At 39.3% G+C, this 18,187-nt stretch overlaps 2 pseudogenes; one reads left to right on the top strand and one right to left on the bottom strand.

Moving 5' to 3' along the window:
* Window positions 1–428: 428 nt before the first annotated feature.
* LOC131001151 (protein NETWORKED 1A-like) lies at window positions 429–7,724 on the top strand (annotated as a pseudogene).
* A 955-nt stretch (window positions 7,725–8,679) lies between these two features.
* LOC131001146 (40S ribosomal protein S3a-like) lies at window positions 8,680–11,762 on the bottom strand (annotated as a pseudogene).
* Window positions 11,763–18,187: the final 6,425 nt, after the last annotated feature.

Here is an 18,187-nt window from a genome sequence, read left to right as displayed (position 1 = left end):
TTATTTAAAATATAAAATATCGTCCTACACGCGTGGAACCAAGTTTCGAGCTGGTCACATAAATGCATTCTAATACATAGTTTTTAATAGTAAGTGATTCGAATTTTCTATTGATGCTTTGCTAACACGTTGCTTAATTTCTTGAAATATAGTACTATGAGATTATTTTCTGTATAATTTTGTGGCAAATCAAATTTTATTGATACCCCTTCTAGTTATAGGTCTAAATCAAAGGGCATATTAGTCAAATTTCCACTGTCGTCAATCACGCTGAAATAGCATTTTAGAAGCCCAAGATTAGGACAATTGAAAATCCCAGTTAAGGAAATTATAACGTATATTTTCCAGCATTTTTCGACCATCCCATATTTCGTACTTACACACAACACACACAGAGTACATACCTGAATTTATACAAAGATAAAAATTGTAATATAGTGTACTTTTTCAGATTTTACAGTTCATTCTGAGGTTTGTCTGCACCAACCAGAACCCGTGCTTGATAATGAAAATGCAGACTAGACTTTAGAGAGAGAGAGAGAGAGCAGAGCACAGTGAGAGAGCTGAGAGGAAAAAAATGGGGGGTAAAGTGAAAATTAGCGGCTGGTGTGGATCATATCAACAGCTGCTGATAAGAATCTGTTTCTTTGCTATTAATTTGTAAGTTCTTAGTAACGGTTTATGTATTCATTTTCTCTTCTTGCGTTGGAATGTAAAGATTGCTCTTTTTGAAGCTTTGTGGGAGGCCCAAATGCAAAGATTCAACTTTTTTGTTGCTTTTTGAAAATCCCATTTGCAAAGATTTGATCTTGCGAAGTTCTGTGGAAAGCACATTGTCATGCTTGTATTGTTTGGTTGCTCTAATTTTGTGAATGTCTATGAATTTGTGGGTTCGTGTGAATTTTTCTTTCTTTTACTTTTCTTAAATTCACTTCTGGAAATTAGTAAGCTGTTGATCTGAATTTTTGTGAAGATTCGGGTTTTCTGGACTTTTAATGAAGTCATTGGCATGAAAAATAGTCTCCTTTTGTCGAATAAATTTTCTTTATAGGATATGAACTCTTTGTGTTGCCAGATTTGGTAAATTTTAGAATGTCTTGGAGCTATTTTCTCTCTAAAACTTCATAAATTGATGCTTTCTTAAGAAACTTTGCAACAAAAATCTCTACTTTAAGTTGGATGAACATTAGCATCTTTATTTGACATTGACGTATCAATAGGAGTTGTTGAAATCTTTTTAGTTTCTTTGTCTTGCAATTAGTTCATTCCTCAAAAAGTCAGTTCTTAATAAAGTTGCTTTTCATTTCATTTCCTTTTTTCTCACCATTTACAACGAATTATTCTTTGCAAAATCTCCTACCAAATTCAGGTAAATCCGTACTCAGATATGCTGCATATGTGTTTATCTTTTCATTGCTATGACATTTCCACTGATTTGGACTTTGACATTATGTTTCTTGTTTCAGTAGTGATATTGGCATGTGATGGTAATACTCGTGTGAATCTTTGAACTCATCGTTTTGCATCTTGTTAGGTGTGGGACAGTTCTGTGTTAACTGAGCATTCATCTACGTGTTGTTCTGCTACGGGTATACAAACACGCTGTTTTCTCAGGGGGTGAAGGGAGTTGCATTTGTGTTCTCTGCTGGAGTTATGGCCAACTTATCTCATTCTGAATCGAGACGATTGTATTCATGGTGGTGGGATAGCCACAACACCCCAAAGAACTCAAAATGGCTCCAGCAAAATATCACAGGTATAAACTTAACTTTTGTGTTGATGGAAATTGGCTATGGATCTGCGTGTGTGTGTGTGTTCTGTGGCTAAATACGTTATTAGAATGATGGATGAGAATATATAATGTAGTACAGTTGCATTTCTTCTTCTGAGAGCAATGCACTTCATAAATCATGACTTTTGTTTCACGTTGTTGTTTCTAATTGTCATATAGAATTTATTTTGTAATTTGTACAAGTAATATACGTTATACATGTGATTGTTGTTCTCATATACAATGAATGAAGCTTGTCGTCTCAAGGAGAGTGTTCGTCGTGTATTATAACATTAGAGCTTATAAATGATGTTGAAAGTAGCGGTGTCTTTTTCTCTTGTATAATAAACTTATATCTTGTTGGTTCATAGATATGGACGGCAAGGTGAAGTGCATGATCAAACTCATCGAAGAAGATGCAGATTCATTTGCTAGACGGGCTGAAATGTACTACAAGAAACGCCCAGAGTTGATGAAACTGGTTGAGGAGTTCTACCGTGCCTACCGTGCATTAGCTGAAAGATATAACCATGCAACAGGGGAGCTCCGCCATGCTCATCGAACAATAGCAGCAGCATTTCCTGATGAAGTTCCTTTTGAACTTGTTGATGAGGGCGATGTGGATCACATGCTTGAGAACACACGGGCGAGTTCTACGTCTGATCAGGAAGATTCTGATGGAGGCATGAAAAAAAGGGGTTTAAAGCAATTGCAAGAGATGTTTGGACTCAAAGAAACGTCGCCTCAAGGTTCAAGTTCAGCTGACATAAGGTCCAGAAGAGGCCAAAAAGAGAAGAAGGATCTCAAGATGCTGTAGTGCAGTTGTCAACTGAGAATCAGAATCTTAAAGATAAGATTGTTAGTGAGACTGAAAGAGCAGGAAAAGCTGAAATCGAAGTTTGCAGCTTGAAGAAAGCACTTGCTGACATGGAAGTCGAAAAAGAGGATATCCTGCTTCAGTATCAGCAATGCCTCAAAATCTGCTGGAGATCGAGGGAGAGCTGCGCCATGCGCAAATGGATTCAACGAGGCTCAATGAGAAGGCCGGTAGAGCTGAAATCGAAGTTCAAACTTTGAAGGAATCCCTCATTCAGTTAGAGTCTGAAAAGATTGCTGGAATGGTGAAAAATGAAGAGTATTTGGAGAAGATATCTCATCTCAAGGCTATGGTTTCTCGACTGCAAGAAGATATGAAGGGCCCTCGACAACAGAACATTTGCAGTGGAGAGTGAAGCACAAACTCTGAAAGATGAAATGTCGAGATTAGAGCTTGAAAGAAAGCAGCAGCGTGTAGGTACGAGCAGTGTCTTGGAAAGATATCAGAGTTGGAAAACATAATCTCTAGTAAGGAAGACGATGGGAGGATGCTTAAGAAGCAAGCAGAAATGGCTGAAATCGAAGTCTCAAAACTGAGGAAGTCCGTTGCCGATCTAAACAAGCAGAAAGAAGCTTCTGCTTTCAATACAAGCAATGCTTAGAAACGATATCCAAGCTTGAGGGAGATATATCTAGCGCAAAAAATGAAGTTGAACGCCTTAACCGTGAAGTCTTGATTGGAACTTCGAAGCTCAGGACTACGCGAGAGAAGTGCACTCTGCTTGAGATGTCTAACCAAGCATTGCGAGTTGAGGCTGATGATCTGGCAAAGAAGATTGCAATGAAAGATCAAGAGCTCTCGAGCAAGCAGGAGGAGCTCGAGAAACTTCAGTCCGGTTTACATGATGAGAGTGCCCGTCATGCGCAAGTTGAAGCCACGCTCAAGACTCTGCAAAGTTTGCACTCTCGGTCCCAAGATGATCAGAGAGCTCTTGCCTCGGAGCTCAAAGACATGCTTCGGATGCTAGAAGACGTGGAGGCAAGCAAACGTGGTTTGGAGATGGAGCTTCAGCAAGTTAGGGATGAAAATCATGATATGAGTCAATCTTCGTTCTCTTCAGCCGTGTCTATGGAGAATATGCAAAATGAGATCTTTAGTTTGAAGGAGATTAGGGAGAGGCTCGAAAGGAAGTATTGCACCATATGGAAATAAGCATATCCCTTCATCATGAGATTTCATGTTTGAAAGAAGAAATCGAGCGCTTGAACAAGAGCTACCAGGCTTTGGTTGAGCAAGTGGAAGCAGCAGGTCTCAACCCGAAATGTCTTGGGGCTTCTATGAAGAGCTTGCAGGATGAGAACTCGAGGCTTAAAGAATTGCATGAAGAGGACAGCAACGAAAAGGAGATTCTGTTGAAAAAGTTAGAGAACATTGATGAAATCTTGAAGAAGAAAGTGGCAGCCGAGAGGTCCCTCTCGGACTTGAATGGTGAGCTGGAGATGTCGCGCGAAAAGGTTAAGGCGCTGCAAGAATCCTGCAAACTCCTCCATGGAGATAAGGCTACTCTTGCTGCTGAGAAAGCTTCTCTTCTATCTCAGCTGCAAGCAATAACCGAGAGCATGAATAGTTTAGTGGGACAAAATGCTGTTCTTGAGAACTCGTTGTCTGCTGCAAAAGTTGAGCTTGAAGGCTTGAGGGAAAAATCCAAGGGATTAGAAAATATCTGTGATTTGCTCAAGAATGAAAGGTCATATCTTTTATCTGAAAGGGACAGCTTGATTCTTAAGTTGGAAAACGTGGAGAGGAGACTTGAAAGCCTAGAGAAGAAGTTTACACGATTGGGAGAGAAATACGCGGACTTAGAGAAGGAGAACGAGGCCATGCATTTTCAAGTGGAGAAACTCAAGGTCTCGTTAGGTGAGGAGAAGCTGGAACGAATAGGTTCACAGCAACTAAGTGAGACGAGGATGGCTGGACTTGAAACCGAGATCCATCTCCTGCAAGAAGAAAACAAATGGAAGAAGAAAGAATCCGAAGAGGAACTCGAAAAGGCTCTGAAAGCTCAGTTTGAAATATCGATATTTCAGAAATTCATACAAGATATGGAAAACAAGAATTACTCTCTCATCATCGAGTGCCAAAAGCATGTTGAGGCGTCTAAATTGGCGGAAAAAGTGATATCGGAGCTCGAGAGTGAAAGCCTTGAGCAGCAGGTGGAAGCTGAGCTCTTGTTGGATGAAATTGGAAGCCTTAGGTTAAGCATATACCAAATTTTCACGGCCCTCGAAAGCAGTCCAGATTGTGCACCCGAGGACAAGGTCGAGAGTGAGCAGACTTTGGTGCATCAGATTCTTGGAAGTGTTTGAAGAAATGAAATGCGCCATCTCGAAAAATGAGGATGAAAAGCAGCAGCTCTATGTTGAGAATTCGATTCTTGAAGCCCTCCTCGAGCAGTTGCAGTCCAAGGGCATGGGGATTGAGTTACAGAAGCAGCAGTTGGAGCAGGAGGCTGAAATCATGGCGAAGAAACTTGCCATTGTGAACAATGAAAAGGAAGAACTCCTAGAGATGAACAGGCAGTTGAAATCAGATTCGAGCAAGGGTTCTCAGGCGACTTTGGTGCTTCAGGCTGCGTTGGCGAGTCTTTGTGTTAGACAAGGTGATCTGCAGGCGGCTTATAATGCATTACATGAAGCACACTCTCGAGAAAAGCAGGAAAATGCATGTTTGCTGAAGAAGTTATCTGATCTGATAGAGGAGAAACGTCGAGTGGATCAGCATAACGATGATATCCTCTTGGAATTCTTGGCAACGGCCAATCAATCTGTCTTGTTGAAGAGCTTCGTAGCAGAGAAACTTATGGAGCTAAGATCGCTACTCGAAGATCTGAACAATCAACACGAGGTGAACAGTTGCCTCGGAAGAGAAATGAACGAGTTGGGGGGCAAGCTCGACCTACAGAAGGCTGAAAATCTAGTCCTCAAAGATGCCGTGTGCAGATTGGAAAGTGAGATCCAAGAAATCAAAGAATCTAACTTTCAAATGAAGCAGGACATAGAAAGTAGTACGGAGAGCTTACTTCAGACAAAGACGAAGCTCTTTGACACAGAAATGCAGCTTGAAGCTACCGAGAAGCTTAACTCCACGTTGTTTGTGACTGTAGCGGAGCTGAAAATTGGCATTCATAGGTCACAGCAGGTACGAGAAGATCTAGAGAAGAACATGGCCCGTCTCTTGGAAACTAATTCCACACAGATGAAGGAGATTCAGACCCTTCACAAAGTCAACAAAAACTTAGAATCTGAACTTGGCCTACTTCATCAAGAAATCGAAGAAAATGTAGTGAGAGAGCAGACACTTGGTATAGAGCTCCAAGGCATGAACATGAGTTCGAACTCTGGGAGGCCGAAGCAGCAAATTTTTGTTTTGATCTTCAGGTCTCTTCTGTCCAAGAAGTTCTGTTAAAGGATAAGGGGCAGGACCTCACCGGGGTGTGCCAGAATCTTGAGCTTAAAAATGCTGCAAAAACATCAGAGGTTGAACAAATGAAAGGAAAGATTTGTCTGATGGAGAGCGAAATCAAGGGACTGAAATCCAAACTTTCAGCATATGATCCAGTCATAGCTTCCCTAGGAGATGATATAACACTCATAGAGCACAATCTACTACTTCGTTCCAACCTTAAAGCTGCACATAGTCAAGAGACAGAGGTAAATACTCTTATATCACAAGTAGATGGAATTTTTCATTTCTTCAAGTTCAAGATATTTAGTATTTACTGCTTCCTTCCATTGTTAGCAGTTTCTGGAATTGCTCTTCAAGCTAGTGAAGCCACATCTCTGATACCTTCGGAGATCAATCCCTTCTTAGTTTGCAGAATTTGCAGATGAGAGCTAAGGTAGTCAGAAAATTGATGGAAGACACAAACAAACCTGCTTTGCGGAGAAGATCAAATTCAAAGAGCAAACAAGAACCTGTGATTGGTGAGGTTGACCACTCGAAGATGCAGCCCAACTCAGGTAGAGACAAGCATGAGCGCAGCAGCAAGAAAGCATATTCAAGTGAGCTGAATGACTCTCCCAAGTTGCAGAAAGCAAAAGCCAAAGCCTCAGAAGCCCGAAATGTGATGCTAATGAAGATATTCCTCTTGATCAAGCCTCTGATAACTCCATGAGGAAGACTGGTAACGCTGGCTCTGATGATCTGATGCTTGAGCTGTGGGAGACTGTCGAGAATGGAAACAGAGATCAAACAATTGGAGAATCTCTTAGGTTGACGGGCAGATCAAAGGGAAGGGAAAGAGCTTATGATCAATTACTACCATCCACCGACTCAGATATGGAGAAAGAGTGGGCCGTGGATAAGCTGGAGCTGTCGGCTAGATTCACCGAGCCTAATCAAGAACTGAACGACAAACACATCCTCGCGAGACTTGCCTTCGATGCTGAGAAGCTGGAAAGTCTCCAGACAGCACTGTATGACTTGAGAAGGAAACTGGAGATGAACAAGAAGAATAGAAAGGCCAAAAACGTCGATTTTGGAGCAGTTAAGGAACAGTTGCAGGAAGCAGAGGACACACTAGTTCATCTGGTTGATTTGAATGTACAGCTGGTGAAGAACATAGAAGAGTGCCCTCCTGAAGAAATGGCTTCTCCAAGGCTGAAAGAGACGATGAAGACATGGAGAGTCAAGGTGATGGAGCAAGCTGAAAAGGGGTCCGAGAGGATCAACGTGCTCGAACTAGCCGTGCAAAAGATTCAATTCGTGCTGTCAAAGGTGGAGGATGAAGGCAAAGGGAGCAACAGATTCTTGAGAAGCAGAACTGTGATTTTGAGGGACTTCATTCACAGCGGAAGGAAGAACAGCGGAAGGCGAAAGAAAGGGCCCAACTGTGGGTGTTTCAAGCAATCAACTAGTGGAAACAGAAGCCGTTCTTGAGTTTTCACTTTGTCTGAAAGATTGATTCTTGGAGGTGTTGGTAGGTTTGTTTCTGTTAAGATAGTTGGAACTGACTCATCTCATAAGTTGAGAGGAACTGTAATAACTAGATGTTGCTCTATTTGTGTATTTTCAGCTCATCATTATGTTGGTCTTAGAAATATTGGTGTTTCATATGCAAGAAAACCAGTTAAGTTATTCGATTTTGTTGCATTATTAACTATTGATGGCATCTTTATCCACTTGATGTGTGTTGTTGGTATTTTGTTATTTGGGGGAAGAAAACAGTAGAGCCTCGAGAGAGGTTTCAGCTAAATGGCTATCTCCGAGTTGCAAGGATGGTCTATCCTTTCTCCTAGCCTTCAAAATTTACCATTTGGAAAGCATCTCGTGCAAAATTTATTGCAAGTGTGTGTTTTCATCACTTCATGCTTTGTCTAATTGTAGACTCCTAAAACAAGATGGCAGATATCACTTCTTCTGTGATAAATTCTTCTTATAAGAGTCGTTTAAATTAGTACCAGGAAGACATTGTGCAAATGAGCTAAATCATAAACATCCATTTTCTTCCAATACAGTACTTGAAACAACACACTAAGTGCTCGTTTGGTTCAAATAGAGGAATGAAATCAAATAAAAGAGTAAATGGTAACAATAACCATTACTTTTATTGAATGTTTGGTTTAATAATGGAAATAAGTCATTAGTAAGGGATTCTCTTTCTTTTGTTTCCCCTCTATTTTGAGGGGTAATAAATTGGGTGATTTGAATTACCCACAAGTAAGAGTAATGGTTAACTTATTACATAAACCAAACAACAAATAATGAATTCAATTAATTGAATCTCTTTTCAACCTTTAAAAACACCCAACCAAACGTGGGCTAATTCTAAACTGATGGCCATCTTTCGTTACACTTACATTTTCTGATCAATTTACTCTATGCCATTAATCCACCTAATTCTTATCCATTTGAGATATATATATATGATTAGTTGGTTACTCAAACCATATGAAAACATTGAAATGTCGCATCTGTTTTCTTTTATGTTTAAACTGCTACATGCGAACAATAACAATGCTTTTCAACTTTTCTAAGTTATTTTCGAGCACTCAAAATATAGGAAAACAAAAAACAAATCGACTCAATAACAAAAATACAAAATTGAGTGTTGCGCATTTATAAATATAACCACCACATCAGATCAGACAGATTTATCAATAAAACTTACCAGACTCAGGAAAAACAAAATCTCTTACAACAAAAACTCCTAAAACAAATATAGTATCGATTTCAAGATAATACAAAACCAGTAAACATGACATAAGTTCAAAACAAGGGAATCTATCAGGCACCAACAACTTCAGTTGGCTCAGCAACTGGCTCCTCAGCAGGCCTATCCAACTTCGCACCAATATCTTCGGTATAATCACCATGGACCTACACAACAAATATCCATTAATTATTCAAGATGCAGTGTCATATTGATGTTAACAAAGATATTTCAAGTAATCTAGAAGATAAGATATTCAAGGGCAACTCAAAGTCAGCAATTCAGATTTGTGAAACACAGTTGAATCATATTCAAGAGAAAACTGTTTAGGTCAAATTGATAACATATTACAATTAAGAACACTCAGGATAGAACGAAACAAAACTTACCTCCATTAACTTTCCAAGGTCAAATTTGGGTGCTTTCAAGATTTTAACTTTTCTAATATAAACATTCTGCAAAGGGTAGATGCTTGAAGTTGCCTTCTCAATTTCCTTCCCAATTGACTCGGGAATGAATTTCTGCACCAACTCCTTCAGGCTGCAGGACTGGGCCTGGTTAACCATGATCTCCCGCATCTTTCTCCGAATCTACAAAATATACAAGAATATAAATACAAAAGGTTGATAATCTATTGATGGTTCATGATATGAAAATTATGGATATCATATATAGTCAAATAAAATTGTAATAACAGGATTTGAAAATTTTGGAGGTATTCACCTGGCGAACTTGGCTGGTCTTTGCATAACATGTAACCTTTTGCTGGTTCACACGCTTCTTCGTGAAGGCAATACAGAACATCCTCAAAGTGTAGGCGTCGGTCGTCTCTTCACATCAATGTGAGCCTCAATGAGTGATTGCCTTTTTCTGACAAGTGATCTCAACTTGTCAGTGGTGAAGTCCATACCCTACAATTTTTACACAAGTGAAAAGCAGACATTTTAAGATCGACAATGTACTCAAAACAAAAATCAAGTAAGAATCTTAAAATTGTGCATACCCAGAAGTTGGTGAGAACGTTCTTTCCTTGAACATCTTCAACTCTCAAGCGAATCTTTCTGTATGCGTGATCCTCATCACCTTGAAGATCAGCCAAGGAAGCCTCGACCACTCTGTGCTTGAGCCCTTCTGAGGCAATCTGATGACAAGCAATAATTCCATTAACAAACAAACAAGACCCATAGGCTAGGGAAAAGAATGCAGAGACTGGTCACATCTTTACTACAACCATTACAGCAACAACAAAACATCAAACTAATACAAAGACATCCTGTCTACCAGTACAACATCCATACCATAACAGCTAATTGCTTCGCAATACATTCATTTGAGAGTATTTCAATTTCAAGATAAGCATTCCAACAAAAACATACTTGCCTTTATAACACAGTTTAGGCATATAATAAAGGTTACTCATTAACAAAGATCAGTTTACGTTAATAATGAAAATAAATTGAACTATGGTATAAACAAATTCTGTGTACTAAAATCATTATATTTAAAGTAAATTATTCGAATCTGAGAGCAATTCGACCGCTGCACCTGCATTTGATCTCGTTGGTTTCATTCCAAAATTTACACACCATTTTTCCTTTTTTTATGCAAAATCACATCCTAAACACTACGTACCACAACTCAATAAAATAAACATACTACGTTGCAATTAAATTCACCAAATTATCAACCTCCAAAACAAAGGTCAAACATCCATTTCTGAAGAAGATGTCACATATAAAATTTAAATGCCAGAAAAATGTAAGAAGAAAACCATATATACACAGAGAGAAACAGTCAGTCCATTATCAAATTCCATGAAACAAAATTTCATATGTAAACTGCAAATGCAAATAGCACCATTGCTGTTAAAGTCATTCATTTTTGCCAAAATTTGAAGAACTATATCATCAACATATGCAGCTCACATTTAACAAGGTAGATATATAGACAACAATTTGTGCTTCTATCGCAATGAATACAATTCAAGAGCTCCCGCTCACAAAGCTCAAGCTGGATTAATTACCACAAATATTGATTTGAAAGCAAGATTCTTACTACATAACCATTAAAATACTAAATTCATATTTCAAGTTTGAAAAGGGGGAAGGCGAAATATAAGGCTGTCAATCAAAATCCCAGCTAGTTACAAACACATTCAATCAAAAATCAAATTCATATGAACATCAGCAGAAAAGATAGTGCAATTCAACTAGAACAAAGAAAACTGCTCAAAATTGAAGCAATAAAACAACGGCATAATCGCCACTATTATTCTACATGAAATTCAAAATTAAGCATTTCAGTATCAGAAAGAAGTAAAAATAGTAGATTATATTCACCACATAAAAGGATTTGCACTAATTCAAATAAAACCCAAATAAATAAGGAAAAGGGGCACAAAAACAGGGTAACATTAGTAATCCTTTTAACAAAAATGCGAAAAGGAAAGTAATAAATTGTACCTTGGTACCTTGGTACCCTGAGTACGGGTAATTAGGGTTTTCCCAACGTTCTTGTTGCTGAAAACTGAAGGGGCTTTGATATCATACCACTCCTTCTTGCAAACGGATCGACACTACAAGAACAGCGAATATTTAGTTAGCAAAAACTTCAAGAATAAACAAACATTTTAACGTTAAAAAAAATAAAATAATATCACTCACGCCTTCTTCTTGCCTCCCTTCTTTCCTTTTGAAATCCTCTTGTTCTTGCTGCATGCATCAAATCAAATACAAAATCATCAATCATAAAAGAATTAAAAATTTCAAGAATCAGCAGTTATATTGAAAGAGGGTAATGACTTGTGCGGCTAAAGACATAGGCAGTGAAATGAGAGATACCCGACAGCCATGGTGAAAGAGCAGCTGAGGTTCTGAGGTTGGAGAGAGAAGGCTCTTCTTGTCGAAGATGTGCGCTCAGCTAAAACCCTAGCAGCAACCCCTGCTTATTTCTCGTGGGCTTTGAGTTTTAGTAAGGACCTTTTTGGCGCTTTGCTCGTGCTAAATAGTAACGGGCTTAGGGCCCATTTGGTTTTCAGTATAGGATTAATCAGGATAAAATTTATCCTGATAATTTAGTGAGGATTAGTCTTAATTTTTTATCTCACATGGGTGTGTTTGGTATTATTAAGTTATTAATCCCATAAACTGTTTGGTATTCCTTAGAATAGATTGGATTAACAACTCAAAAACCTAAATTGTCCTCCCATATTTTCCTAAATGCCAAGCGTGCCCTCAAAAATAGGGCTGAATGCAGCGCCAATTTTTTAGATCAAATTATTCAATCCTTTGGAATAGTAACGGACGCATCTCACAAGTTTTTGCTGGAGAAGAAAAGATCTCCACAGCTTCCATTGCTGCATTTGGTGAACTTATCTTACTCAAACAATGAGCCAAGCAACCGAAGGTAATCATTCCTCTATTTCTCAATGTTTTTTGTGTTGAAACCTTGTTGTGAACCATGCTTTTCGCTGCTGCTGCAATATTTCGATTTTTAGAGTTCTTAATCATTCTCTACGATTTTTAGAGTTGCAGTTTTGGTATTTGTTATTACCATTATGATTTCGCCGAAACACATATAGGTGAGATTCATTTTCAGTGCGAGATCTCTCATTGATGCGTTGAGAACTTATTTCTTTGTGGTGTTTGGAAGTAACGGCACGGCACGTTCTGGCAAAGGCGGCAAGACGGACCAAAAGCGTCGTTCGTGGTCGACACACGAAGAACATGTTTTTGCTATCATCGATGAAGGAGCTCTTGCACAAGGTTGGAAGTCGGATAACGGCTTTCGTGGCGGCTATTTGAATAAACTCTGAAGAAGCTATGGCGGAAGGAGTACCCAATGACGGACATAAAAGGGACGCCCCACATCAACTCCAAGGTGACAACGTGGAAGAAGCTCTACTATTCGCTGTGGAACATTCTCAAAGTTAGCGGTGTTGGCTTCAACGTTAACGGCAACTATGATTGATTGTGACGACGAGCAATGGCAAGGCTTTGTGGCTGTAAGTTTTCAGTGACTAGATTCATTTGAATATGAGTTACTATGCGTGCTTCTAGTTCCATTCTCGAAAAGATGTTGCAAGATTTCGAAGTAGTTTTCACAGATTTTTGTAAATGTCATTTAATATCGTGGCTGTTATTCTTGTTACTAATTTCAAATCTTTGTTGTGTTGTGGCTGTCCGAACTGTTACATCCTCAAACTAATGCGTGTTGATTGTTTAATTACATTTCAAACTTGTTTTACAGGCCGATAAGAGCGTGATGATTTCCATTACAAGAGTTGGCCATATTACGAGGATTGGAAGCTTCTCTTCGGCAAAGATCGGGCAACGGGCGAAGGGCGGAGGACCTCATGAAGCGGCTCATGACATGTTAGAAGATAAACCTTAGCCCGGTCAATGATAGCGGCGACTACCATGTCTCCTTAGAGGGGATTTTTCGAGAATGAAATTTCAGGAGACAACGTAAGCCAAACCTTTAATCGTGACGAGCCGACACCCCCGTTGAAAAGGAGGCTCCAACTTCAAGTAAGAAACGTCGTCGTAGTGTAGGCTTTGATGACAAGTTCTTTGAGGCTTTGCGCGAGGTTGGTCGGGGCACGGATTCGAGGCTTGAAACTATCTCCAACCGAATGGGGTACGATTTCAACGTGTCGAAGGCGCGCAAAGAAGTGTTTTCCAAATTGAGTGGCATTGCGGGGCTTACACGAACCGATAAGTACATTCTATGCAACATGCTTGCCGAAAAAACGGAGTTTCTTGACATCTTTTCAAGTCTCCCCGAAGATGAGAAGGAAGGGTACGTGTTGTTCCTCCTTGCTTCGAAGAAAATGTGACTTTGCGTGGCTCTCATTTGCATCGTGGGTGACACCATCAAATCTTAGTCATCGCTGCTGCTTTTGTTTTGTTTGTTTTGAAAGCTTGACATTGGCCATCTACATTGCTTTTCTTTAACTACGCTTTGTTTGGTTGTTGTTGCCTAGTAGCTTCATCATCTATTTCATTTCTGCATCGCTAAGACTTTTTTTTCGCTCGAATGTGGTATTTGTTGTTTTTCCAGCCGTTGACTGTTGTACCTTCATAGATTTTGGTTTCTGGTGTTATGAATAGTGGTTTGAGTTTTTGAAAATTTGTTGGTTTGATTGGAGCAGTACCACATTTAGCCCTTGATTTCTGGCAACTTATGATTATTTCAAGAGCATGTGATACAGTTTGTGATTCGCTTATAGCAATAGCCACCTGTTATTTTACATCAAATAACATCTCAAGCCTATTATTGACCCATGAATTCGCTGGCTCATGTGTACAGCAAAAGCAAATATTTTAGAGTGGTTTGTCAGCTATAGTTGATTCCCACAATTTTGTGAAGCATTATTTCCCGTCGACCAAAACACATATCTTTCGATAAAATGTCGAACACGATTGGTACAATGACTACAGCACACAAACATACCATAAATTGCTGAAATGAAAGAAAATGAAAGTTCAAACACTTGCAAAACGAGAATCATAAACAACCGCGTTCAATCCCAATGAAATGGCGATAACTTCGGCTACTTGTAAGGAGAAGACGATGCACATGAACTTCCACCCTCGTTCTTCTTCACGGGTGGGTTGGTTGGTCGTTTAAATTTGCTTGTAATTGTCTTCCAAGGATGAACAATCTTGCTTTTGAATGGATTTGGAACGGACGGCGCCACACTCGAACAAGCATCCTCGACAAATAGTTTTCTAGCGACAGGTTTTGGTACCGGCGAAGTAACCTCATCGTCGCTTGAACTCGATTGCTTGGTCACAGTAGTCGAGTCGTCGATTACGATGAGCGTATGGGAATTCTCATTTTTCACGTCGTGAATCCCGAACAGGTTGCACAAAAGTAGGAATGTCGGCTCACCCTCATGATTATAAGCTCGGGACAATGGATTTTCCTTATAACAAAAATGTGATATCATTAAAAGAGAACCAAATAAAAAAGGAAAATAAATAAACCAACGTGCTCTAAACTAATGAGAATACCTTAAACAATCGTACCCACACGTCGTCAACGGCGTGAACAAAATTGCTTCGTTGATCGTAATACGTCTCTTTCACTTTGCACAACCATTTGAAGCATATGTACCGATCATGTAGAAAGGCGACTCGTCCCTCCACTTCATTCAATGAGACATCGGCATTTAATTGCGAGTTTAGTTTCTTCATAGCGTCAATGAATGCATGTGGCGAGAGGTGTGGTGGTGTGGGGCGACATTCTTCAGTTTTTTGAATTAAAGAAACAATGAGCAATTCGTCCTTGCTTGCATCCCATTTGCAAGGATAAAGGTATAGTGTTTGGGAGCCGGGAGGTGGGAATGTCATTTTGGGGAAGAAAATAATGAAAAGTTTGCAATATATCTAAGGAGATGTGCTTTTGTGAGGCCAAACAAGTAATGGGGGATGGAATGATATGAGTTGCTATTTATTGATATCGTTGATGGTAGTTTATGATAGTGATTAATGGGAGTTTGGTGGTGGTTATTGGATGTTGGTCTTGCATGACAAGAACCACCAATAGTAGCTATTGTTAAATAATATACAAGTTTGACTACATCTCCTTCGATTTACTCCTATGTTTGAATAAGTTGGGTTTTTTTAGCAATTCCTGATTCCAATTGATTTTGGTCTTGTAACCAATTCTATTTTCTTTGCAGCGGTTTCCGAGAGCAGATATTCAAAATTGGAGCATTGGTCCTCATTCCAATTTAATAAAGTGTAATGTCATCTATTTTGACTAACTTCGAAATTAGGGACCAAAAATTTTGAGAATTGAACTTCCACACTCATGGACCTATACAGTTTAAAGAAAACGAAAGATAATAGCGGATCAATCCATTCAAATTATGGCAAATTTTGGCCTCATAATAGCGGAATCCACATTACAAAGTTTCGGACTATTCATCATATCAAAAAAATGAGATTCGATCCCAACATATTACATGAATTTGCCAATCAAAATACTAAGAACTAGCACTAATATAGTGAAGCAAAGTGCGGCTCTAACGAACTCGAAAACTCCACATTGCGGGCCCAATCCCATGCACGATCCGAACACCTCACCCCCCTTGACAATGTCCGGTGAAACATGCGGCGACAAGACACTTTGGCTGCCTACTTGGGTTGTAGAAGATCCGGGCGTCCGAGGTACTTCGTGGTAAAATAGGAGATGGTACTCGTCGTACCAATAGAATCCCTTTTCATAGGTAATGCCCGTTGGACACTTGTAGTAGAATCGGCCGGGGTTTCTAGACCGGAAACCGGCGCACTTCAGATTCATGATCCCCTCGCCACAACTACATTGAGGTACTTGGTTCGATAACTGGGACGGGAACTCCATCATATGCTGTTAAACAAAGAAATGAATTCACAAAAAAATAGTTCCAAATCTCGAAAGCTAGCATTTTTAAACAAGGCAGCCATCACAAGTTCCACCCAAAACTATTATCAAAATGCAGATATCACTATCCCCATGTCATTCACCAACAGTGTTCATCACAAGTCACAAAAAAATAGGTACAAATCTCGGAAGCTAATATTGTTAAACAAGGCAGCCATCACAAGTTGCACCAAGACTATTATCAAAATGCATACATCACTATCACCATATCATTCACAAAAAATAATGCAGAGATATGATAATAACTTCATTGGCAGTAAACTAGTGAAATTCTGAGAACAATCTCAGTGCTCAAAACAAAAGCATAAAATCATCACAAACTCATCATTGTTTAAACAGAAGATAGAAAACATTCTCCACTAGTTTCCTCTTCACCAACATGATCAAGAGGCCAGCAAGATTAGATGCATTCTTCACATATCAGTGCAGTGTTTTAAAGAATACAACAGTTTGCAAAGTACTAACTAAATGCAGCCACCAAACATCAAACAAATAATAACACATGTCAAATTTAAACTCAACGACATTATCTCAAATTAAAGAAAAATGAAGTCAAACAAATTAAGTGGGCAAGTTGTTGTTGACATATTGCAACCACATTGCGTCGGCTAAAGCATTCCTAGCGGCGTTCCATTGGGGGAGCTTTCAACATGCTCTATGAAGTCATCGGGTGGCCCATCTAAGTTTGCACCGTTGTCTTGGGGCATTGCATCTAGTTGTTGCTCAATAGGATCTACCGACATTTCCATTCGAATAAAATTGTTGAGTAGAAAGGATGCCATGATGAGTCGATTTTGTACTCGAATTGGATAGAAAGAGGGTGACCTAAGAATACCCCATCGCATCTTCAATATCCCAAATGCTCTCTCTATGGCGTTCCTTGCTTTGCTATGTCTTAAGTTAAAGAGTTCCTCTTTATTTTGAGGGCGTGCATTGTTCAGTCCCCACTCTTTTAAATGGTACCTAACGCCTTTGAACGGCGTTAGGAAACCGTCACTATTCGCATAACCGTTATCACACAAGTAGTACTTCCATATCAACATAAGAATCAAATGAAACAACTAAAATTAATTGTGATGTTAACAACAAAATATTTATAAATATTAAATTTAGTTCAAAGCATTATGTACCCTTTGGGACCTTAAGGCCATGAGGTCTACTAATTGCATCTCGTAAGATTCTAGAGTCCGCAGCTGAACCTTCCCAACCGGATAAGACATAACTGAAATTCAAATTGCGGTCGCAAACACCAACACATTTGTTGATATTTGCCCTTTCCTTGTTCTATATCGGGGTTTGTCCTCATTACCGACCATAACACTCACATACGTGCCGTCTAATGCCTCTAAACAGCCCTATATACACGGCAAAACATATAATTAATGCACCACACCAATCAAATCTAAATATTGATTTAGTAAAAAAAATAATATACATGCAAGTGAATAATACCTTAAACCATCTCCACCGTGGATCATTGCAATCCGCGGTAACAGCTTCTGGCTTGGATAAGAACAAGTCATGTAGCCTTATAACAGCCCCTAGAACAATGTATGTATGTGAAATTGTCCAACCGGATCGCCAAAAATCAAACCGTACAACTCTATTATTTTTATGGTGTGCTAAAACCGAAAGAAACATGGCTACTTGTTCTTCTACGGTAACAAATCGGCCATCAGCCAAACCCCCCCGTTCTCGCAAAATAACACAAAGTTTAGAGAAAGTTCTACTGTCCATGCGGAGGTTGGCTATACAGTCAGCGTCACTAACACCATATAAACGACTTAAATGTTTTTCTTGGTCTGGCAATTTACTGACTATCTCATATTTTAATTCTCCGTTGCACGCAGCCTTTTTCCTAGTCTAGACTTACGATAGTAGGCCATTATCAAGGCTACTTGTATCACGTGCATGCGCAATATTTCCTTTAAGGCCACAAATTGCATATCAAGAATAC

The sequence above is a fragment of the Salvia miltiorrhiza genome, chromosome 8 (genome assembly GCF_028751815.1).
Source record: "Salvia miltiorrhiza cultivar Shanhuang (shh) chromosome 8, IMPLAD_Smil_shh, whole genome shotgun sequence".
Lineage (NCBI taxonomy): Eukaryota > Viridiplantae > Streptophyta > Magnoliopsida > Lamiales > Lamiaceae > Salvia > Salvia miltiorrhiza.
This window is presented reverse-complemented; position numbering and strand designations above follow the sequence as displayed.